The sequence below is a fragment of the Periplaneta americana genome, chromosome 3 (genome assembly GCF_040183065.1).
Source record: "Periplaneta americana isolate PAMFEO1 chromosome 3, P.americana_PAMFEO1_priV1, whole genome shotgun sequence".
In the NCBI taxonomy this organism is placed as follows: Eukaryota; Metazoa; Arthropoda; class Insecta; order Blattodea; family Blattidae; genus Periplaneta; species Periplaneta americana.
Genome location: NC_091119.1, coordinates 195,274,191 through 195,301,147, shown reverse-complemented (window position 1 = coordinate 195,301,147; position 26,957 = coordinate 195,274,191). Strand labels below are relative to the sequence as shown.

General features: G+C 35.8%; 1 protein-coding gene across 4 annotated transcripts in view; it reads right to left on the bottom strand.

Annotated features, from left to right (window-relative positions):
- The window catches only part of exp (expansion), a 541,237-nt gene that overhangs the window by 383,942 nt on the left and 130,338 nt on the right, over nucleotides 1–26,957 (bottom strand). Inside the window, exon 1 of one of the 4 annotated variants that reach the window (XM_069822439.1) lies at nucleotides 3,219–3,550. The exons of the other annotated variants lie outside the window; for them this stretch is intronic. The gene's annotated coding sequence lies outside the window, so the exon portion shown is untranslated. Of the gene's footprint in view, nucleotides 1–3,218; nucleotides 3,551–26,957 lie in introns of those variants that run through there. 4 annotated transcript variants of the gene reach the window in all.

The following is a 26,957-nucleotide window of genomic DNA, read 5'->3' as shown; positions in this document are numbered from 1 at the left end:
ATTTATCTTCCGGGTCGTGATTGAAAACTATTTAGTTCGATTCATAAAACGAAAATGGGACGCGGATGAATTTAACCTCTCGGAGCAGAGCTATTTGATTATAATGTATAATGAGGAGGCATCTTCACAATATAAAGCTTAAGAAGTGAAGACTCTCGTTACTATGGAAACATAATCTTTAAAACAATTCGAGCATCGTGACAAAGTATTTTACATAAAAAAACTACTTAATTTCTCAGAACATTTCTAACTTCCATCCTCAACAAAGATTTGAAATATAAGATTAATAGGTCTATAAACTGTTTTATAGAAATTTAAGTTTCAAATTAAATAGAGTTTCTATGATAACGGACACAACTACTCTCTTCTTTCCTCGTGTTTCCTGATGTGAAGCCAATACTAGCTCAAAACAATCTATTTGAATTTTGGACATATATGAAATGGCGGTTCGAACTATAACGTCCGGGTTCGAACCCGGTTGATTTTCTCGTTGAGAAACTTCCATAACGGTCCCGAGATTTACTCAGCCTCCTATCAAATTAAGTACCGGGTCTTTCCCGGGGGTAAAAGGTGCATGGAGCGTGATGCCGATCGCACCACCTCATTCTAGTGCCGAGGTCAAGAAAGCATGAGACTCTACCATCATGCCTCCTCCCAAATGTCTCCATGGCACGTGAAGGTGCTGCCTTTACTTTACATGTATGAAATGATAAAAGAAACTAATAAATTTTGTATGACGTTGAATACCATTCAAGAATACATATATTTAAATTACAATATCTATCTACACGTAAACTTCATTAAATTAAAATAATAACGATAATATTGACTATTAAATTGTTATTACTATTATTATTATTATTATTATTATTATTATTATTATTATTATTATTATTGAAGTTTTATATCAGTTTTCATTTATATCTTTTGTTTAAATATATATTTTAATATTATTCTCGCTCATTATGCTATGTAGTTTAGTCATCCATTTTATCCCGTCCATTCATTGTCATTATTGTCGTTGTATTATAATCTTGTATATCTTTGTAATACTATTTTATATGATTCCATTCTTCATTCATGATTCCATTATTTCATTTGTAATTATCATTTTAATTAACTGCCATTAATTTAATTATTTCTTTGTACTTTTAGTGTAAATTATTGCTAATGTTTTTGTTACATTGTTTGTGCTGAACTGTAATTGGCCTCTGGCTGTTGTACAGCACATTTAATATAAGTAAATAAATAAATAAATTATTATTGAACCTCATACCAATAAGGCATCACTCATGAGGCAACTAAGCCAGGAGATACTGGGGTAGGTTGACCAGTTCCTTTTCCCCTTCATTGCTTACATCGCTGGCTAATAACATTAATCAGACTTCAGATTGTTCTTCAACAAACAATTGTTCTTCCTCTGACACGAATCGTCAACTGAGATGTACTGCCTGACAATAGATATACAAGTGAGCCAGAACCTCAAAGATTGTTATTATTATTATTATTATTATTATTATTATTATTATTATTATTATTATTATTATTAACATCTGGTCTACTCCATTTCATTAATACTCATACAATTACGTTGAACTAACACTGAATGTGAAACAAGTATTATTTCTCTCAGAACAAGGGCTCAGCATGGCACAAGGCAATACACAGCTTTTATGGTAACATAAGCCAAACACAAGAAATGGGACATTTGCTCAGTCCCTTTGAAAAGGAGTAAATTTTATAGGTCCTTGCCAGGAATCGAACCAGATCCGATCGACTTATAGCTTTTCTATTGCCACACACTCCTCGATTAAACAAACTTGATAAATGCAATTGGTTTAATGGCAATGAATTAATAATTAATTCGTTTAAAATTCTGCAATACATTTTAGTAGCAATAGTAGTGCAAATTTTAGTTTATTGTAAACAAATTTCTTGTAAGACATTTTGTCCACACCTGTGGAGTAACAGTCTGCGCGTCTGGCTGAGAAACCAGGTGGCCCGGGTTCGAATCCCGATTGGGGCAAGTTACCTGGTTGAGGTTTTTTCCGGGGTTTTCCCTCAACCCAATACGAACAAATGCTGGGCAACTTTCGGTGCTGGACCCCGGACTCATTTCACCGGCATTATCAACTTCATATCATTCAGACGCTAAATAACCTAGATGTTGATACAGCGTCGTAAAATAACCCAATAAAATAAAAAAAATGTAAGACATTTTTAATGTCAACTTCAATGTTACTGTTTAACATTCTTTGTCCTTGGCAACCTCACCAAGTTGAGGAAGATTAAATATTATTATTACAGCAGCAGCAGCAGTAGTAGTAGTAGTAGTAGTAGTAGTAGTAGTAGTAGTAGTAGTAGTAGTAGTAGTAGTAGTAGTAGTAGTAGTAGTAGTAGTAGTAGTACCCCAAACAAGATTAGTAATAGCAGCAGTAGCAATAAAAGTAGCTACATCATTATTATTATTATTATTATTATTATTATTATTATTATTATCATCATCATCATCATCATCACCATCACCATCACCACCATCATCACCCACTTGAAACATTAGTCCCTTTGGTCCTCTCCGTAAGTTACTTGTTACGAAATTTTTAACACTAAAAGAATCAAGTAGCGTCACATTATTTTAGTCAGGTTGTTACCATATCACAATTTCATCGCTGAAGGCAATGTAGTACAAACACAACAGATGGGACATGCACTCAGTTCCCAGGTAAGGTTAAAAAATTTACAGTTCCCTGCTGAAAATAGAACTCAAGTCTCTATGATTTGTAGCTTTCTTTTTAAATATTCACACCACAAATATGCAACATTGATAGAAAAAATTAATTCCAATGTCAATAATTGCTGCTTAAATACCTACAGTATAATAATAAAACTTTCGTACGTTGTATGTTCCTCCTTTCATTTCGGTTTTAACGTCACCTTATTGCAAACTAAAAGTTATCTCGATCATTAAAGCACAAGAAGAAAGAAATTATAACTTAGAACATTTTTCCCTGTTATAATTTCTTTTCCTTCAGTATAAGGCTAATAAATATGTATATCTTAAAAAGAACTAAATCCGTTGAATTAGTTCACTACGTTCATGACCATATTTAGGTTATGAGAACAAATTCGACATTTCAGAACGATATCCGTAGTAATAACTTGCGTTTTTAATGTTCTAAATTCAAATATTAAGGAGAAAAAAAACACTGCAGACTTACCTAGCAACTGTTCACGTAGGTAACCTAAGTATCACACACACCAAAAATTATAATCACAGTTCACTCCAAAAATATCGATTTAAAATCTTCATACAAGTTTTGACACTATTTCTTGTTACACTTCAGATTCTGTCGTTCATGGCCACCGCGAACACTCCTCGCAACAATGCACTGCAATCCACACGGTCGCCCCACCACCAGAGTCACCACTGCGCCGAGCGCGGACAAACTAAGACTCACTCCGAAAAATTGACAGCGACCACGCGTGTGCGCATGCGCCACGAGCGCGACTAGACCATTGTTGTGACGTCACTGCTGTGACGTAGTGTGCAACTCGCAAGTGGGCCAGAATGTTCCGCCTCCATCAGTATCTCTCTCCAGCATCACGTATAACTGTATCCAAGGTAACGAAAGAAAACGATCTCTCCTCTTTCTCCTTCACTTTCTGTTTTACTCGAGTTAGACTTTTGTGTTGCTAGCACTGCCATCTCTGGACAACGTCTGAAACTTCTCGCATCATCGTAGTTCGGCTATGTAGTGGTGGCGCTGATATTATTTGTTCTTTTCTTTTTCTTTTTTAAGCATGACTACTGTATAAGCATATATTAAGTGTAATTATTATATGTATTTAAATAACTTAAGTCAACTACATGATTGTAAGTAGATAAGAGCGTTAGAATTGATAGAAACACTCTTCTTTTTCTTTTTTTAGCGCAATTATTCGATTCTCAGTCATGCGTGAGAATATTTTTCAACAATTCTTATAGGCCTCTTTGACTTCAAAATTAATACGTACTTAAAACATTATGAATCATTTTTGAAAGGTTTTATACAGTGCATTTCAATTTATTAAAAAATGTTTATTGATGTCCTTTTAAATGTTACTCAATGGGATTTTTTTAGTTGGTTATTTAACGATACTGTACCGTCAACCGGGTATACTTTACACAAGGGGGGTAACTTTACACATTTCTAGAAAAATGTTTAGAAGGCAGCACATTACAGACAATGTGTAGCAACTCCGTGGAACTGATTCTATGTGACAACAGCACATATGTGTGGTAGACCGAAGTGTGTGCCATTATTAAAACTGTTATACACCATTTTTCGATAAATGTGTAAAGTTACCCCCCTTGTGTAAAGCATACCCGGTTGACGGAATCAAATACTCTGTTACTTAGCGTCAATTGAATTGGTGATAGCGAGATGGTATTTGGCGAGATGATGCCGAAGATTCGCCATAGATCACCCGACATTTGCTTTACGGTTGGGGAAAACTTCTGAAAAAATCAACGAGGTAATCAGCGCAAGCGGGAATCGAACTCGGGCTTGAGCGAGACTCCGGTTCGGAAGGCAAGCGCCTCACCGACTGAGCTACGCCGGTGGCCTAATGGGATTGTTAGGAAGAAAATTATACATTATGAAAGCAAAGAAATCGTAATTGAGATGTTCTCTGGAATAACAATTTTAAGTAATGTTATATCGTTTTTACGCTTCCAGCATATATAGAATCCTTAATAAGACACATCCCTCCTGACAAAATATTATTTTCCTCCAACAAACACAGCGCCCTCTAGAAACATTTGAATGTCGTTCTGCGCAATGATGTTATACGAGATCTGAAATTTTTGACGCTCTGTATCTCCAATCCAAGATTTTACAGTTGATTTCTTGTTTCAGAGAACGTCTGAATGTCCTTAGATGCCAAAGGTAAGCAAATTACATTTTGAGAATTATAATTATGTGTATATGTATATAAATATGTTTTATGTAGGGTACTGAGTATGATGCAGTAATTGTATTGTTAGCTCATCACAGAAAAATGATAACATTTTACGGATACCCATTCATATTTCAAAACCACATCCTTTTAATTCATTACACTTAGCACAATCGAAAAGCGATTTTTTGTCGCCTTCAAATATAATAAAGAAGTTTTAAAACCAGTCACTCAATGCTTTCAACATATTCTTATCACTCTCAAATGTCCTTCCTTTCATGTCCTGTTTAAGGTTTGGAAACAGAAAATAGCCTGAGTAAAATACGGTGAATGTGGTAGATGACACAATAGTTCAAACCCAGTCTTGCAATGTCATTTGAGTTGCAAACGTACTGTTGAAAGATGACTCATTTTTTCAGCTTCTCTTCGCCTCTTGAGTTTTGTTCTTTCTCACATCGGTATAGAACATTAGAATAACATGACTGTTGATAGTAGCACCATATTTAGAAAATAAACCATGACTATTCCTTCTGCATCCGAAAACCTAAAACTACGACTTTTCTAGCTAATTTCTCCTTTCGAAACATTTTTAGGAAAGGAAAATTGCTTCTACCATTTTGACTCCTTGCTTCAGGATCAGAGTGGAGAACTCATGTTAAATCTATATCATTACAACGCTCTGTTTCAAAAATGTTTCTGAAAATGTTAGACATCTCAAGGCAACATTTTGCCACCTCTAGTCAGCATTCAGCGCTTTAAGGACTTATCTAGTAGGCCTATAGACAAAGACTGAAAATTATTGTTAAGAATACTGTAGGAAAAATTGAATAATTTCGAGGGAAAAATTGTTCCGGAGACGGACATCGAACCCGGGACCCTTGGTTAAACGTATCAACGCTCTCCCAACTGAGCTACCTGGGAACTCTACCAGACACCGATCCACAGTCCTCAAAGTGGGCTGACAACCGTCAAGCAACCAACATTGAGTGTACACTAACTCTGTGTGACTTAAATTGTGGTTTTCTGTAACGTACAGTGACGTGTATTATGCAAATCAAGCTTTCAGGTATAACTCCCTGCAAAGTTGATTCGAATAATTTCGAGGGAAGAGCGTTGGTACGTTTAATCAAAGGTCCCGGGTTCGATGCCCGGCCCCGGAACAATTTTTCCCTCGAAATTATTCAAATCAACTTTACAGGGAGTTATACCTGAAAGCTTGATTTGCATAATACACGACACTGTTCGTTAACAGAAAACCACAATTTAAGTCACACAGAGTTAGTGTGCACTCAGTGTTGGTTGCTTGACGGTTGTCAGTCCACTTTGAGGTCTGTGGATATAGAGGGAAAAATTGGATCGGTGTCTGGTAGTGTTCCCGGGTAGCTCAGTTAGGAGAGCGTTGGTACGTTTAACCAAAGGTCCCGGGTTCGATGCCCGGCCCCGGAACAATTTTTCCCTCGAAATTATTCAAATCAATTTTACAGGGAGTTATACCTGAAAGCTTGATTTGCATAATAGGAAAATTTTTTGGTTATGAAATACGTTGTTATTAGGTTGTGGACTAGGAACTTATAAAGCCCTCCCTCCCATTATTTCATTGTGTGATTCAATACTTTCAGTGATATTTCAACTAATTTACACATTCAAATTTTGGATTTAGTTACTCCGTCCTAATCATACCCGTAAACTAAACAACATACAGTAATATGATCCTAAATATGAATTCTCTCGTAGTTTGTAAATAAATGTCAAAGATTTTACAACATTATATAAATCTTTAATTTAGATACAGTTACATGAAAATTTATAAAAGCTTGCAACCAGTGTTTCTAAAATCCGCGTTCCCTTGAAGGAAACCACAAGAACTGTGCTAGTTTAATCTTCACTATCTAATATTCTTAAGTTCAGTTGCATAAAGAATATACTTACTTACTTATTTACAAATGGCTTTTAAGGAACCCGAAGGTTCATTGCCACCCTCATATAAGCCCGCCAGCGGTCCCTATCCTGTGCAAGATTAATCCAGTCTCTATCATCATATCCCACCTCCCTCAAATCCATTTTAATATTATCCTCCCATCTACGTCTCGGCCTCCCTAAAGGTCTTCTTCCCTCCGGTCTCCCAACTAACACTCTATATGCATTTCTGGATTCGCCCATACGTCCTACATGCCCTGCCCATCTCAAACGTCTGGATTTTAAGTTCCTAATTATGTCAGGTGAAGAATACAATGCGTGCAGTTCTGTGTTGTGTAACTTTCTCCATTCTCCTGTAACTTCATCCCGCTTAGCCCCAAATATTTTCCTAAGCACCTTATTCTCAAACACTCTTAACCTATGTTCCTCTCTCAGAGTGAGATTCCAAGTTTCACAACCATACAGAACAACCGGTAATATAACTGTTTTATAAATTCTAAATTTCAGATTTTTTGACAGCAGACTGGATGATAAGAGCTTCTCAACTGAATAATAACACGCATTTCCCATATTTATTCTGCGTTTAATTTCCTCCCGAGTGTCATTTACATTTGTTACTGTTGCTCCAAGATGTTTGAATTTTTCCACCTCTTCGAAGGATAAATCTCCAATTTTTATATTTCCATTTCGTACAATATTCTGGTCACGAGACATATTCATATACTTTGTCTTTTCGGGATTTACTTCCAAACCGATCGCTTTACTTGCTTCAAGTAAAATTTCCGTGTTTTTCCTAATCGTTTGTGTATTTCCTCCTAACATATTCACGTCATCCGCATAGACAAGAAGCTGATGTAACCCGTTCAATTCCAAACACTGCCTGTTATCCTGATGCATAAAGAATATACTGGAAAAAATACTACTGGACATTTTTTGTCATTTGTCATTCGTACATTATAACTATACACGTGAACACCAGGTTTATAGCCACCTAGATGCAAAAAAAATCAACTTGCAATGCATGTGCTATTTCAGATGCCAGAAAGAAAAGTCCAAAATCTCCATTTTGAGATATTGTGAAATGAATGTTACAATCTTTCTAAAATGTTCCGCCTTTTAAACAATATACTAAAAATGATATGAAACGTAGTAGAGTAAAGGTAATATTATGATATGAGTAACATTGTGATAGTTTTTGAGAATTTCTTACAATTTTGCTGAGCGAGAGAAAGATCGGTTTTTGCATCAACTTATTAAGGGAATGTTCGTGGACAAGTTGCTGCACACAACCGGTCCTTCTCTCGCTCAATAAAATTGTAATAAATTATCAAAAAGACTATCACAATATTATTCTGTCATAGTATTACCAATATTTACCCTATTATTTATTTAATTTCAATGACAGCAATTGAGTTTAAATAGGCCTACTGAACATGTGCTTTACTTTCCTTCACCAGCAACCAACAGACACATTTTCACACAACTTCGTCACTCACTTCCTTCAAATATCAAAAAATATACGTATCCATTCCTCCCTGCAATTCCATATTAGCAACATCAAAATGACTATCAAATCCTACATATGAATCAAACGTAACCAAAAAAATTCATGTTTTGGCAATTATTTCCTTTTTCATTCTGACGCTAGATGTAGTATAAAAAATCCTATTCTCGTTTTAACTGAACACCATATATGAAAATTATTTGCTTTCATATTGATTGTATTATTTTATTTCTATTTCTATAGTTGTAATTATATTCTGTATTCTGTATATTTAAATTTAAATAATAAATAAATAAATAAAAATAAATAAATTTCACCACAGTTAATAATTTCATTAGCTGTGAAATATAATATTATTATTTTATCAAAAAGAAATAAATTAACGTTTTGTGTAGTTGGAAAAGATTGAAATTAAAAGGAATTCATTTTATCTATAGTAATCTAAATGTACCGAGTTCGACATGCATTCTTCAGATAGTCCAATGACACAAAATATAAAGAGAATTATTCCATTCCGACCATGCAAACATGTATGACGATTTCACTCGATGTAGGTAATTATAATTGGCCTGTATTAACATACCTATCTTCAATATCTCAGAGCATCCAAACAATGTATGTGACGTTAAAATTTCTTTTCTTGTTAATGTAATTGGTGCGATGTTGCACAGGAACTCGGCTGAAATATTCGGGTCCGGAACAATTGGTGCGTGTTCCACGTCGTGAAGCATTCCAAGAATTCGAAAGTTTTTCGTATCGTTAATTGCGTTACAGCTTGAAACCATATCCACGCGGATTTCACTTGATATGCATTGACATGTGTAAGGTGACAACAACGAGTGCCAGTTTCATCACGCTACGTCCTATTTAATATCAATTAATACTCGCATTTCTGCCTCCTCTTAGATAGAAAAAAATGCCCTGTGGAGGCTGTATTTCATGACGTTAACTTACACAATTTTTTTATTTTAAAATTTATAGAAGAGTTACTCGGAAATCAATATAACAGAATCAATATTTTTCGTGTTTACAGATACAAGTTTAACACTGACTCACGAAAATATCCTGTGCTATAAGCTGACACAAGTTGCAAATATTTGGATTTTGCAATAGATATCTCTAGCCTATGATTAAGCAAATATTTTACCTCTGTGTGTAAGTAAAAAATAATGAAAATAATATATAGTGTTGCTGTTTAGTGAACTGTCCGAAGACAGGTCCGAACCTCACAAGTGATACCAAGAAGGCGCCACTTATGAGGCAACTAGGCCAAGACTCAAATACTCGCAATAGCTGCTGATAATATTGCAATCGTGGAATTAAAATTTAGGCCTAATTGTATATATATATAGGCCTAAAGAAAATCCACAAACTATTAGGGAAAACACAGATATTTTACTTGAAGCAAGTAATGAGATAGGTTTGGAAGTAAATTCTGAGTCCACACCTGTGGAGTAACGATCAGCGCGTCTGGCCGCGAAACCAGGTGGCCCGAGTTCTAATCCCGGTCGGGGCAAGTTACCTGGTTGAAGTTTTTTCCGGGGTTTTCCCTCAACCCAATACGAGCAAATGCTGGGTAACTTTCGGTGCTGGACCCCGGACTCATTTCACCGGCATTATCACCTTCATCTCATTCAGACGCTAAATAACCTAACATGTTGATACAGCGTCGTGAAATAACCCAATAAAATAAAAATAAATAAAGTAAATTCCGAAAAGACAAAGTACTCGTCTCGTGGCCAGAACATACTACGAAATGGAAATATAAAAATTGAAAATTTATGCTTTGAAGAGGTGGAAAAATTAAAACATCTTGAAGCAACAGTAACAAATATAAATGACGCTCCGGAAGAAATTAAACGTAGAATAAACATGGGAAATGCCTGTTATTATTCGCTTGAGAAGGTTTCGTCAACCAGTCTACTCACTGCACGGCTAATTTTTAACGCGACTACGGCGTCCCCATAGTCGTAGCCAGTGAAGGTGACGTCATTGGGCGTAGTCACACAATTTTTTTAGTAGGTTATTTTACGACTCTTTATCAACATCCAGCACCGAAAGTTACCCAGCTTTTGCTCATATTGGGTAGAGAGAAAACCCCGGAAAAAACCTCAACCTTGCCCCGACCGGGAATCGAATCCGGGCCACCTGGTTTCGCGGCTAGACGCACTAGCCGTTACTCCACAGTGTGGCCTGTCACACAAGTTACATTGATTCGTAACCTAAGTACTGACATTAGAATTCGGCTGTGGCTCAGAATTGTTACAGCAAGCATTTGAAATTGTATCATTTTTTGTTTTACAGCGGATCCTGGAACAGGTACCCACGCTCCGAGCGGTGAAAGACGTATTCTGCGTCAAAAATGCCAGAGAAAATAAATTGTAAAGCTGATATATACTGAGATATCAAAATGTATCTTAAAAAGTAAAAAACTATTTGCTATTACTGGTGATTATTAAGATATCCGTACAATGAAGCAATCGTGGACTGAGAATTGTAACAAACATTAACATCTCGAAAAAAATAAACCCTGACCCAAGGTCTCCTTCGTTTCCAAATTCAGTTTTTCTATACATCTGGATTACACAACTTTTAACACTGTATCACTTCGGAATATGTATGATAAGTCTTTCTTGTGTTAAATTTTAACGTACCTTGTTAACATGTTTCGACCTATTTTGGGTCATCTTCAGAACTGGTCGTTGTTGGTGTTGGCGCCTCTTGTTTCCTGTGTGGGTGCGTTCGTAATGTAGAGTCAAAGAGTGTGTGTGTTTTGAAATTGAGTTGTGTGTTAGAATATCGTTGGGATGTGTTTTCGTGTGTCTGTATATTTCATATTGTTCTAGTGTGTTGAGTTTCTGGCTTTTTGGTTGGATGTGCAGTATTTCCTTGTCTGTGTTGATGTCTCTGTAGGTGTGTTTGGTATTTGCGATGTGTTCTGCATATGTGGAGGTGTTTTGTAATTTTGTTATGGCTGTGCTATGTTCTTTGTAACGTGTTTGAAATGATCTGCCTGTCTGTCCTATGTAGAAGTTGTTGTAGGTGTTACATTTGAGTTTGTATACGCCTGTGTGGTTGTATTTGTTTGTTTGTGTTGTTTGTGTGTTGAGATGTTTTTGTAGAGTGTTATTTGTTCTGTATGCGATGTTGTAATTTAATTTCTTGATTGAGGTTGCAATTTTATGTGTGTTTTTTTTTTCGTATGTTAGTGTGATGTATTTTTTGTGTTCTTGTGTTTGTGTTGTATTCTTCTCTTTTTTGGTACACAGACTACTCAACATACCAATGAACCAACAGGATTACAACGAAGAACTAAACACAATCAAATACAAAGCACAAGAAAACGGATACAACCCCAACATAATAGACAACATAATACGTAAGACAAAACAAAACCACAAAAAACAGAAGAATACAACACAAACACAAGAACACAAAAAATAAATCACACTAACATATGAAAACAAAAACACGCATAAAATTGCAACCTCATTCAAGAAATTAAATTACAACATCGCATACAGAACAAATAACACTCTACAAACACATCTCAACACATAAACAACACAAACAAACAAATACAACCACACAGGCGTATACAAACTCAAATGTAACACCTGCAACAACTTCTACATAGGACAGACAGGCAGATCATTTCAAACACGTTACAAAGAATACATCACAGCCATAACAAAATTACAAAACATCACCACATATGCAGAACACATCACAAATACCAAACACAACTACAGAGACATCAACACAGACATGGAAATACTGCACATCGAACCAAAAAGCCAGAAACTCAACACACTAGAACAATATGAAATATACAGACACACGAAAACACACCCCAACGATATTCTCAACACACAACTCAATTTCAAAACACATACACTCTTTGACTCTACACTACGAACGCACCCTCACAGGAAACAAGAGGCGCCAAGACCAACAACGACCATTTCTGAAGATAACCCAAAATAGATCGAAACATGTTAACAAGGTACGTTAAAATTTAACACAAGAAAGTTCTTATCATACATATTCCGTCAGTTTTTTTTAATTCCCTGTTTACGGTTTCTTCAATGCGAAAGCATCAAAGAAACTGACATACGAAAGAAAAGAGTTCTTTGTATTTTCCATTGTGTTTACTGATCAGTAATAAATGATATTCAAAATATTATAAATCTTAGCTTCGTTGAGATAACAAAGTTGTTTTACCTGACGCAGCATGCACAGCTATACAAATCAAAATGCAAGATATATCAGCATTAGTGATTCTTCATTTTGTATACAAAATGTTGAATACCGAGTTAGGTTCTAAGGAGGCAGAACGTCTAATGTTATCGCTCTTGATTTCTACATGAAAACATAACGCCCATCTCTATTCGTGGAAGATCAGATAAAGTCTAGTAATTTTTCTCATACGTGATGGACCTGGTTTCTTTTTGAGTCAGCGCACACTTACCCACTGTTTGGTGACTAAGGTATTTGCTACATGATGTCCATGAACTGAATACATGCCTTTTCGACTGAATACGAGCCTTTTCAATCGTATATCTCGATCTAAAAGAATAATTTAAACTTCAGGGGGGATATCGTTGAGTTAGTTCGTGCTGTCAGAGTGCGTATAGTCTGTCAGATTCTTAGTAGATTGAATGCAGAGAGGTCGTCATTAGTTTCAGATAATAAATCTTTCTTCTTCTTCTTCTTCTTCTTCTTCTTCTTCTTTTTAGTCTTGATCTTGATGTCTTACATTTATTCCTGATTCCAATACATTTATTTCTCGTAATATCATTACTTCTATCGATTTCTAGTTAATAATGATAAATTTAAAGGTAATTAAATTATTATCCATTCTAAACCTGTTGTTGTTTTCGCTGATTAATTAATATTTTATCACTGAAACGGTAGATTTTCTACACATCAAATTTTCATGTTAGTTCTTACAATAAAGAATGTATTTTTCTGTCTTAAGGTACAAAATCATACAAGAAATGGAATATTCGTATCCAATATGAAGTATTTTCGTTTAATAATAAAACAGATTAACATGAAGGGGAGTTGGCACTGACAAATAGGCTACAGGGAATGAAACACAGAAGACTGATAAAATAAAATATTCGTGTCAAGTAACAAAACACTATCAGGGAACTTCCGAGTGAAATTTGTCCAAGGCCTAAAGCCATGAACGTCAAGAGGCTGAACAATCGCAGTTGTGTGCTTTGGAATATTGTTAACACTTCCACCGTTTTATCTTCTGGTGTTATTCTTTCTATAGCCTGTCTACCTCGGTAACTAGTCCACGAGTTTACAAAAAAGAATGCTATGATCACTGACAGATGGAAAGTATACTTCTTAAAGAACTTAAAGAGGTGAGTTTTCATAAGCTGATTTTGAGGACAATGCATAAACATTTGGGGCCTTAAACATTTTCTTCTTCAGGATGGCAATGAAGATATAAGACTTACATGAATGTCAAGCGATTATTTAAAAAAAAATCATATCTCGAAGGTCAGGCCTTTTCAGGATATAGAAATTTACAGAGAGATTTCTTATTTCAAATGAAACATAGGGCGAAAAAATCGTTGTGAGAATCCATTATCACTTGGTGAGCCTTCTTACGAGTACGACTATATTTGCTCCTTGCTTTCAACTCAGTGTTGACATAACAGAGGAGGTAAATAGGGATAGAAAGAAAGAAAGAAAGAAAGAAAGAAAGAGAAAGAAAGAAAGAGAGAGAGAAAGAGAGAAAGAAAGAGAGAAAGCAAGAAAGGAAGAAAGAGAGAGAGAACGAAAGAAAGAAAGAGAGAAAGAAAAAATAAAGAAAGAGAAAGAAAGAAAGGAAGAGGAAAGAAAGAAGGAAAGAGAGAAAGAAAGAAAGAAAGAAAGAAAGAGAGAAAGAAGGAGAGAGAGACAGAAAGAAAGAAAGAGAAAGAAAGAGAGAGAAAGAAAGAAAGAAAGAAAAAAGAGAGAGAACGAAAGAAAGAGAGAAAGGAAGAGAGGAAGAAAGAAAGAAAAGTGAGAGAACGAAAGAAAGAGAGAAAGAAAGAAAAAAAGGAAGAGAGAAAGAAAGAAAGGAAGAAAGAAAGAAAGAAAGAAAGAAAGAAAGAAAGAAAGAAAGAAAGAAAAAATAAAGAAAGAGAAAGAAAGAAAGGAAGAGGAAAGAAAGAAGGAAAGAGAGAAAGAAAGAAAGAAAGAGAGAAAGAAAAAATAAAGAAAGAGAAAGAAAGAAAGGAAGAGGAAAGAAAGAAGGAAAGAGAGAAAGAAAGAAAGAAAGAGAGAAAGAAGGAGAGAGAGACAGAAAGAAAGAGAAAGAAAGAAAGAAAGAAAGAAAGAAAGAAAAAAGAGAGAGAACGAAAGAAAGAGAGAACGAAAGAAAGAGAGAAAGGAAGAGAGGAAGAAAGAAAGAAAGAGTGAGAGAACGAAAGAAAGAGAGAAAGAAAGAAAAAAAGGAAGAGAGAAAGAAAGAAAGAAAGAAAGAAAGAAAGAAAGAAAAAATAATTTTTGTCTGTAACGTTCTATGGAAGTTCCAATTTCGAAAGCTAATATTGTGAAAGACACACAATATTAAATTAGGTTTGAAGTCAGTTTTGAAGCACAACAGCTTCACCTGAAATAGTACTGTGCTTTTCCTTTACTTCAAGATAGGTCATAGTCTTCTCCATTATCCGATATTATCCTCCACAAATAAATATATATATATATATATATATATATATATATATATATATATGAGAATTATGAGTAAATGAGATCTCCTCTGGTTAGAATACGACCCCTGCGCAGAGAAAGCCTAATGATGGGGTTGTTGTATCATTACTGGCAGCCCTGTAGATAATTTAATTTCTGGCTATTGCTCTTGGAGATAGATGACCATCACTATAGCGGCACAGTTTTTCCTTTCGTACAAAAGAATAAATCCTTTTTTGTCTCTGGGATGTATGATCCTTCTATACCAGGTAAATAGTTCATGAATTAACCTTTCCAACCCTTTGTAGAGACTCTTGTAGGATACTCTCAGTCGAGACAACTGAACTCAGCCTCTTCGCAAGAGGTGTTTAATCTTATCTCACTTCGCAACTGATCTTACAAGCAAACATTCTCATGAGGCAGATAAAAGAAGTTATTTTTTTTCTTCCACCATGTTGATAATGCCAAAAACAAGTGCTTATACAAATTTTGGCCACTCAAGCGTAATTACGAGGGCCGTAAAAAATAAGTTTCGCTGGGACCGTTTACAGAATGAAAACACAATTTCATGGAAAGATTTATTAGAACAGATACAACGACTGTTGAGTTATTTCTCAACATATTCCCCACTGGAATTGAGATATTTGTCATACCATGGATCGACAGACAGGTGTAGACGGCTGTCACACACTGGTTCCGAACCCAGGCGGCAGACTTATACGACACAGTGATACAAAAGTTGATACCAAAGATGACAAATGTCTAAATTCCGTTGGGAAATACGTTGAAAAATAGCTCAACATTTGCTGTATCTGTTACAATAAATTTTTCCATGAAACTATGTTTTCTTTCTATAAATGGCCGTCCACACCTGTGGACTAATGGTTAGCTCGTCTGGCCGCGAAACCAAGTGGCCCGGGTTCGATTTATTTTATTTTATTGGGTTATTTTACGACGCTGTATCAACATCTAAGTTATTTAGCGTCTGAATGATATGAAGGTGAAATGAGTCAGGGGTCCAGCACCGAAAGTTACCCAGCATTTGCTCGTATTGGGTTGAGGGAAAACCCCGGAAAAAACCTCAACCAGGTAACTTGCCCCGACCGGGATTCGAACCCAGGCCACCTGGTTTCGCAGCCAGACGCGTTGACTGTTACTCCACAGTTGTGGACGGTCAGGGCAAGTTACCTGGTTGAGGTTTTTTTCCGTGGTTTTCCCTGAACCCAATATGAGCAAATGCTGGATAACTTTCGGTGCTGGATTCCGGACTCATTTCACCGGCATTATCACCTTCATCTCATTCAGACGCTAAATAACCTAAGATATTATAAAGCTCCGTAAAATAACCTACTAAAATTATATATATATAAATGGCCCCAGGGAAATTAATTTTTACGGCCCTTGTAATTGCGCTCGAGTACCCCCAAAATTTGTATAAGCACTTGCTTTGATATTATTAACATGGTGGGGAAAAAAAAAAAAAAAAAAAACTTTTTCATTTGTCCCCATTAGAATATTTAATCGTTAGCTTTTGACAGGCATAATATGGATTCCAACACTGAATACGAAGGCAACTGTTCCATAAGGACTGTTTTTCATTTCAGAATTTATTCCAGTAGGTTACATAACATCTAGAATAACACATATCTCATATTGAAGCTATTATTCCCTTTCTCCACAACCAAAGTCGCATATTTTTAGATATTTTCTTCGTATTTGTCTATTCAATGCTATTATTAAAGATAACTCTACGTGTTGTTTTATTCTATTCGCCCTGATCCGGCTTAATGCTGGGTATTTCTTCTATTTGTAGTTATTGGACTGTTTCAATGCAATATCCGGATCTCCAAGGACACCACAGCCTGTTATGTATTTGTAACAAGATGGACTTTCCGTCAAATATGCGCATTTAGGTTATATTGTGATGACATATTTTTAGTGTCTATGAGTCACAGAATATGGATGCGGAACCTAAGAGCTGATAATCTTACTACAGGCCTATTACTAAACGACCACAAACTTATAAACAATTTCTCTTTTCCCGTTGAAGAAGTTTTTTACAAATTATTTTTCTTTCAACCGTAATCTTTATCTCCTACAAATTAAAACTAACTTAATAGTTTTTATATTTATTTATTTATTCTGGTGTTGTTAAGGCCATCAGGCCTTCTCTTCCACAACACCAGGAATACAAATACAATAATAGAAATAAACAGAAAAAAATACACTATATACAAAGTAAAGCTACACAAAAAATAAAGAGAGAGAGAAAAAAATATATATAAACAAAGTAAAGCCACACAAAAATATACACAGGTTGCAGTCACGCAAACTTTAAATGAGTCATTAAGTATCACAATTAATTGTATCCTAACTAATTAACTAACATAAACAAGAAACTTGCAATTTTAATCCAGATTGAAAAAGAAAAAAAAAACACAAATCAATACTTCTAGCAATACCTAAAAACATTAACTACGACAAAATTTTCCAATTTAATTTTGAATTGTGATGAAGTCCGGCAGTCCCTGACGTCATTAGGTAACGAATTCCAGAGGCGAGGTATTTCTACAGTATAGGAAGATGAGTATAAAGACGTTCTATGATGAGGGATAGAAAGAAGTGCTTGATGTCGGTTTCGAAGAGTTGTAAGAAATTGAAAGCGCGATAACAGATAATTCGGAGTAGAAGTATGCATGATTCTAAACAGAAGAGACAGTGAATGTATTGTTCTTCGTTCCTTCAGACGCACCCATGAAAGTAACTGGAGGGAAGGTGTTATATGGTCAAATTTACGAGTATTGCAGATGAATCGTATGCACACATTATGAACACGTTGTAGTCTCTCAGCTAAGAGTGAACTTACATTAGTTAGCAAGGAATCGTAATAATCAAAATGAGGCAATAAAAGCGTCTGAATAAGATTCTTTTTTAGACTAAGTGGTAGAAATTCTTTCATATGAAACAAGGAGTGAAGTTGAGAAAATATTTTTTTGTAAATGTGTGTTACTTGAGTGTTCCAATTTAGATCGCTATCCAAGATTTTTTATTTTTTGACTGTATTTAACAATAATCCCATTCAATATATGTGGTATAGTACTACTATCAAGAGTGCTTCGTAGACGGTTGTCCCATGTTTACGTATATTTCGCATTTTAATGTATTTCCTGTTTCATAATGAATTTACCCACTTTATGTGTCTTAACTGCACTGATTTCTTGATTGATATGAATTTCTAGTTTGACTCCATCATCACCATTGCTGTGTATCGCGACCTACTACTATGTGCATCATGTTGGAAGTCCGTCTAATTAAGAACCCTTCATCTCAAGTGCTGTCTTGTGTACCAACACCATTAGTCATTTCCTTGCTTCGTTATTGTGTACATCGATGATAAAATTACGTTTCTTGCGTTCTAAGTGTGTTCTTAGATTGATTTTATTTTGTTAAAACTAATGTAATATCACAGATTATTAAATTTCTGCCTTTAGACTTCACTCCACTAATACTGGTTCAGGAAATAATAATTAAAATATGTCTTAATAAACCTCTTGATTACCCATCGGAACTTTTGTATACTGCTTTCGATGTTCTTAAAGTGACTCTCAATGGTCTATACAAGCAATGATAAATTAACAGAATTCATATTCATTTTTCTCAGCAACCAGTAGACAGAACTTTGAAATTTTATGAGTGATATTTTGTTATTCGTTTTGCATATTTGTAACTCAAGGATTTAATTACAAGCATAACTTTGAAGATACACTTCTTTATACAAATGTCTGAAATACGGTGGGGAGGAGTTCCATCATGCACCAGCCACATACCTGTCGTACTGCCAATAACACATCTTCCAGCAAGAGAGGCAGCGTGATCTGCAGGAATAGCAGATACCTGGCCATTGAGATCGTATGGAAGAAGACTGGTCCAAGTAGGTTGTCACCAATAATCCTAGCCCAAACATTAACGTTGAACCTGACGAATGCTTTTACGAGGAAGTAACGTCATGAAGAACGTGTTGCCACCTATCTTGGAACACATGTATTTTCGGACATAAGTTCACATGAACTCTTTTTTACATTTTCTGTCAGGAATCAGTTCCTGAAGTTTGTCCCTATAGTTAATATTCACCCTATATAACAAAATAATTGAAAAATATCTAAGTTAACAAAAAAATATCAATGTAAATAATAATAAAATGACATTCGAATATTATTTTTGAACAATGTATATGGAATGGTCGAGACGGTATCGTCTCGAACTCGCATTCGGGAGATCCGAGTTCAAATTCCAAAGCCGATCAATCTGAATATGGGTTTTTTGGGGGGGGGGGTCTCCCTACTCGCAAAACCTCTGCCATAGAGCGTATTCCGAATCTCACCGGTGAGCAATCCGATGGCATCACGGTGTTCCGAATTCCACCGATGACGTCATTGACGCTCCACCGGTGTCGCACCGGTGCCATCAGCTTGCAGAGGTGGTGGCAGTCTCCATCAGCCGCCATCAGTGAATCTGATTGGTTCTTGTATAGGGCGGGAATTATCAGACGAATGACTTGTGTCATGGCGGTGTGTTCTGCTTTAGTTTTGCTGTATTGTTTGTAATGAGCACAACGTAAAAACAATATGTTAATGGCTTATGAGCGAACATGTTAACGGACCAGTTATTACTACCGGTTCAAGAAATAAGTTGTTTATGATCTCTTTTCTTTGAGCGAGATGGCAGTACGGAAATTCCACAAAATTTTGCTAGCGTAGCACAGATAACAACTTAGTCGCCATGACAGCCATCGATCCTTCCAGCAGTTTTGTTCCTATTCCGCTGCAGCGTGACGTCATTGTTGTCCACCGGTCCGGTGAGATTCGGAATACGCTGATATATAGGTTCTCAAATTTTTGTCAAATAGTTCGGTAAATCTACCATCTCTAGCGACCAGTAAAATCGTCCTGTCTGTCGAACTACAGTTATTTATGTTTGTGAGGAAAAACAACGAACAAATTTATGTCCAACTTCTAGTACGACGTACCCTACAACATATCGTTCCGTCTGTGAGCCGTTTTAGACTTACTGTAATTCCGTTCCGATGAGACACTCCTGTGAATATTCCTAGGCAGTACGTAACATCAGAATGCAAAGTTCAGAGAGCCCCTTGCCCAACGATGAAGAGCCTGAAGTAAGATTTCCCGTCCTCTAGAACTGATGACTAGTGGAAATGGTATTTCGTTATAGTTGCTACACTCTTCAGTCTGTCAGCTCTCTGCTGACGGGTAGTTGAATTATCTACGGTCTGTTCAAACAAACAAAAAATGTTCCAGTAAAAACGTGTGGATGAATTATACTTCCACGAATATTTATACTTGACCAAATATGTCAACATTGCAAAGCTGTAACGTGCACAATTCCGATAATTCTTTCTTAATTGTCATCATGGAACGTGAAATAATACCTACTGCGATTAAGGAAACTATGATATCTCTCTAACAATTCTACATTCTTCTTCTTTCTTCATATCGTTCATCTTTCTTTGCTTTCTCCTTTTCTTCTTTCTTTCCTTCGTTTCTTTCTCTTCGTTTTTCTTCTTACTTTTTTCTCATCTTCCATCCATTCTATCCGCCTCCTCTCTCCAGCATTCCATCTACCCATCCATATCTCTTCTTCTATATTTTTCTATCATAAAACTTATATGCTCGACTATTAAATAAATAAAACGTTACGAAAATTTCAACATATGGCGTCACTTCCTTAGCCGATCGCAGTATATTCACAGACAGCACAAACATCGAATTCCAACAAGAGAAACAGCAAGTAAGATTAAATAAAAATCAATGTATCTAAAGTTATCAGTTATCACTTAATAAAGCCATAAGATTTAATATCGGTGCAACATAAAATAACAAGAACCGAGCGAGTTGGCTGGGACGGTAGCGTTTGAAACTCGCATTCGGGAGGTATCGGGTTCAAGTCCCGCGGGCGACCAATCTGACTGGGGTTTTTAATAGTTTTCCTCAATCACAAAGGCAAATGCCGGATTGGAAATTAACATGCCATGATTCATCACCGCCTCAATCACCAATATCATAAACATTAATCAAAATCTATAATGAGTTACATGAACACAAGCCATCTATAATAGAAACATGAATTCAATAATAGTGAAAACAGTTCCTAAACACGCGATATGACCACAAATGTTAAAGCGTGTAGAAATAAACTTAAAATATAAGACCGCTAATATGTAATCACATTCACGTATAAAGGGTCACAGATGCTAACTCTATAGAATACTCAACTGCTTTATGAGAAATTTTAATATTTATATTCAAATTTGTAATTCAAAAAGCTCTGGTGGACAAATAGCGGTTGGAAGTGTGGTAATAATGTAATTAATTTGTGATTAAGATATTTTAAAATCTCATTTTAATTGTGTAGCAATATTTTATTTATTTATTTACTTATTTACATATTTACTTACTTATTTACATATTTACTTACTTTTTATTTATTTACTTATTTACTTACTTATTTATTTATTTATTTATTTATTTATTTATTCTGGTGTAGTTAAGGCCATCAGGCCGTCTGTTCCACACCACCAGAAATACAAATACGATAATAGAAATAAAAAGGAAAAAAATACACTATAAACAAAGTAAAGCCACAAAAAAAAATTATACACAGGCTGCAGTCACACAAACTTTAAATGAGTGATTATGTATCATCATATTTTAGATTCTATCTTATATTAAGATACGACCTGAATATGACATAACAGGCGGAAAATTTCGTCATTGTAATAATGTTAATTATGTAATGACATTTGATAAGTTATTGACTGTAACAATAAACACTTAGCCTAAACATAAATAAAAAACTGCAATGGGTTTGAAACACTGCAGAGTAGTCAACTTAAATTACTTTGTGTCATCGACCAAATAGCTGAATTTCCATAGGACGTTGTCCACCAAAACATTCTTCTCTCTCGGTAGCGGTGTTGTAAAGAAGAATATGTTTATACATACATGAAGCGTCGCAGCCAAGTTCCCTGACACCTGCTTGCGGAACATTATCTGAGTTCCAAGTCCGCGCGGGCGGGGCGGAGTGCTTCAGTTGGCAAGATCGTCAAAGAGATGCGACTCTGTTGCAACAAGTGCCGCAGCTGTGAACTGTACAAATATGCGATTTCCGAACTGAAAGCGTGGGACACTTTTGTGCCATATTGCCAAAAAGAGACCCGGGCATTGTAACTCCTGATCTACACGTAATATTATCTCTGTGTTACGATGTCCATACAAAATTCTACGGATTATTTATCGTTAGTGGATTCCGAAGGAACTACGTTTTAAAAATAATAAACTAAAACGGGACACAATGCAAAGAGAATTTGAAGTAAAGAGATATAAATCTTCGGTTCAATTAGCCCGTACGAACACAGACTGACGGTATGACCAAAACCAATTTTTCAGTGTTAGATATACTGAAAAGGCTTTATCTTCGAAAATATCGAAACCGATCGTTTCTCAGCAACATATTTTCTCTAATGAGAAAGTAAATATTATTGAAGAATGATACGTTGGAACAAAAATATACTGACAGATTGAATAATAGTGCGTAAAACATCCATTATTACAATAATTGAAGGGTTCAGAAACATAGTGGGCCAAGCGCCATTTGCTAAAACTTTAGAAAACAAAGGTTAAAATGAAGTTATTACCATAATTTAATGGAAACATAAGGAAGTAAATAAAGTATACACATTGAAACTAAATGACGTGTCACTCTTCATTAAATTATGGTATTCACTTAACTTTCACCCTTGCTTTCTCAGTTTTTAATAAATGGTGCTTGGCCCACTATGGCTCTGAACAAAATTGGGAACAAAATTAACCAGAAGTCGTTTCTTATACTAGAAACAATATAACAGTTACAAATTTACAGTCCGTGAGCACAAATAAACTCTACAAATATTCTGAATTTTGATTGAAATTACACAACATTTGAAAGATAAATGATGTGCAAATCGTTCTCTTCAAGAGACTGTTGAATGTCTGGTCATCAGCAACAACAAATTCCTAATAGTTCTGAAAACATAACTGCTGAGTGTATGAAACATTACCCCAACATTAAGTTTAACTCACATAACATAGAAAGTACACATCTAAATATGGTTCACTGAATTTGAGTTAGTGTCCACCGCTGTGGAGTGACGGTTAGCATGCCTGACCGTGAATCAAGCGGGACCGGGTTCAAATCCAGCTTCGGACAAGTTACCTGGCTGAGGTTTTTCCCGGAGTTTTCACTCAACCCATTAAGAGCAAACGCTGGGTGACTTTCGGCGCTGGACCCTGGACCCATTTCGCTGGCATTAACATCTATATCTCACTCAGACAATAAATAATCATAGCAGTTGATAAAGCGTCGTAAAATTATCAATTAAAAAATTTCATTTAGCGAAAAGTCGTAAGAACCACAAAATATTACTAGTATTACTTTTAATATATTTATTACATGGGTTATTCGAAAATTAGTGAAAACACTTCCCGAGATTTTCCCCAACCATAAGGCAATCTTTTGGCGAATCCTGTGGCCTCACCTCATCTCACTACATCTCGCCAAAATATTGTAAAAAATATTGTAGAAAATTGCAAAATTGTAAAAATTGTAAAAATCTGTAAAAATTGTAATTTTAATTGTAATCTTGTAAAATTTTGACTTGTTCCACATCTTAAAGCTTCATTGCTAATGTAAAATCTATACAACTTACTTACAAATGGCTTTTAAGGAACCCGAAGGTTCATTGCCGCCCTCACATAAGCCCGCCATCGGTCCCTATCCTGTGCAAGATTAAGCCAGTCTCTATCATCATACCCCACCTCCCTCAAATCCATTTTAATATTATCCTCCCATCTACGTCTCGGCCTCCCTAAAGGTCTTTTTCCCTCCGGTCTCCCAACTAACACTCTATATGCATTTCTGGATTCGCCCATACGTGCTACATGCCCTGCCCACCTCAAACGTCTGGATTTCAAGTTCCTAATTATGTCAGGTGAAGAATACAATGCGTGCAGTTCTGTGTTGTGTAACTTTCTCCATTCTCCTGTAACTTCATCCCGCTTAGCCCCAAATATTTTCCTAAGCACCTTATTCTCAAACACCCTTAACCTATGTTCCTCTCTCAGAGTGAGAGTCCAAGTTTCACAGCCATATAGAAGAACCGGTAATATAACTGTTTTATAAATTCTAACTTTCAGATTTTTGGACAGCAGACTGGATGATAAGAGCTTCTCAACCGAATAATAACACGCATAATGTAAAATCTATGGAATATAATAAATGAAATGAAATGAAAAAATAAATTCAAAAACTTATTTATTCACTATTGACATAATTACAGTTCTTAAAAGTATAAAATCTCCTCCAGTATGACGTACTCATCGCTACACCTCTGGAAGGCGACGGATCCCAACTACAGCGTCACTTTGCTCTAAGCTTCTAGTTGGCTGCTCTACAGCTGTTATAATGGCCTGCATATTTATAAAGCGTATCCCTCTTACTAATTCTTTCATCTTATGGAAATTGTCATAGTTACAGTAACTCATATGCGGAGAATACAGAGGATGCTTTGGAATTTCCCAACTCCACCTGTTAAGCAACTTAACCATATTTTGCACAATCACGCGACAACAAGCACCATCGTGAAGCAGATTAGGACGCGTATCCAAGAGATTTCTATGCTTCCGGCGTATTGCTGGTCGTAAATGATGTTCCAAAAAGCGACTGTAACATATAGTATCCACACGCATTTCAATTGGAACTGAATGAATAATCATAAACAATAAACATAATTTTGAGAGGGCCCTAGTCTTGCCTACATTTTTGGCATTAGGGCGTTCCAGATAACAGCGTCGTCATCATCATCATCACACAACATGCATGAAATTAGGCCATTTTGATCCTTTTCGGTCTTAGCTAAACAGTGTCAAGAAGTCTTTTCTGTGGCCGTCCTGGTATTCGTCGTCCTTGTGGTGATACTGTAAGAGTACTTTCGGTATTAAGTTTGGTGACATTCTGGATACATGTTGCAGCCATCTTTCTCGACATGAAGATAGTAAAATATCTTCATTTCTTCGATGGTCCAGCAAAGTACATCCGACAATTCGTCTCATGTATCTTATTTCTGCAGCTCGTAATCTGCTGATGTCTCTTCGCTTAAGGATCCAAATTTCACTTCCTTACATGAAATTTGGAAGAACAAGAGTTTATATAATGTTAGTCTGTACTAATTGAGGTTTTAAAATAGAGTTTAATAGTCCTAATATTTGTAAAAATGTTACAAGTTTTTTATTTATGTAACCACCCTTTAACTTTTTACAACATAAAGCTCTTGTCTACATTTTTGGCATTAGAACGTTCCAGATAACAGCATCATCATCATCATACACCATACATTAAATTTGATCCGTTTCGGTCTCAGCTAAACAGTGTCTAGAATTCTTTCCTGTGGCCGTCCTTGTGTTCGTCGTCCTTGTGGGTGATACTGTAAGAGTTCTATTTGGTGACATTCTGGATACATGTTGCAGCCATCTTTCTCGACATGAAGATAGTAAAATATCTTCATTTCTTCGATGGTCGAGCAAAGTACATCCGACAATTCGTCTCATGCATCTTATTTCTGCAGCTCGTAATCTATTAATGTCTCTTCGCTTAAGGATCCAAATTTCACTTCCGTACATGAAAGTTGTAAAAACAAGAGTTTATATAATTTTAGTCTGTACTAATTGGGGTTTTAGGGCCGTATTCATAGACATTTTTAGCGCGGGCTTCCGGTGGATGATCAGCGTTTTTCGTATTCATAAACCAGTGTTAGCGATAGGATATGATTTGAATTCAATACAAGTAACCAGTGGATAGCCGGGGCTAGCTTAGTACGCTCGTAGCGCGTGCTGCGAAATGTCTATGAATAGCAGCACCCTTATAGTTTAATAGTCCTAATATTTGTAAAAATGTTGCAAGTTTTTTTATTTATATAACCATTCTTTAATTTTTTACAACATAAAGCATTAAAATGTAGGTTTCTCAAAACTTTAAATTTCGAGTTGTTTCCCTTTTGAACTGGGCCCTCGATATGTAAGATGTAAGGAATCTAACTTGCATTATTCGAGTATCCAATATTTGCTTACGGACGTACAAATTACTTCTGTTGTTTGTCCTCTTGATTATTCGATACGTGCGACAGAAAAAGCGCCAAGCTCACGAGATGCTACATAATTACAGCTGGTCAGGAACGCCGTTCCCCAGGAAGTGAGTCTCTTATTTAATGCACAGTGATCAAGACGAATGGCTTATGCACGCGACAGCAGTGACCTTACAAGGTTATTGGACTGGAACCCATTTTGATGGTTTCTTCCGTAACCTATAATCAATGCATCCCTCCTCGAATATTGAAACTGTAAACGGACGGGTAATTATTTGAACGTTATAAACCGTTCCGGCGATGTCAGTGCCACAAGAATTCACTAATCTCGCGTAATTACTTAATTGAATAATGATACAAACCATTCTACTTAAGTATAAATTATTCGTTTAACCTTTTCAGCCTGGTTTATTACAGCAACACCTTTCGTAGAATAAACTGTACTCATTTATGAGATGCATTTCTCTACATATAACTTCGGCATCATGCAAATCCTTCGCTTTGGTATCTTCTCAGTGTCGTATGTATGGTATGTTTAGTTTAATCAATATCGTTACATATTGAACTTTGAAATTTTGAAACCAATTTATTATTATTGTTATTATTATTATTATTATTATTATTGTGATTATTATTATTACTGTGGTTATTATTATTTTTATTGAGTTATTTTACGACGCTGTATCAACATCTAAGGTTATTTAGCGTCCG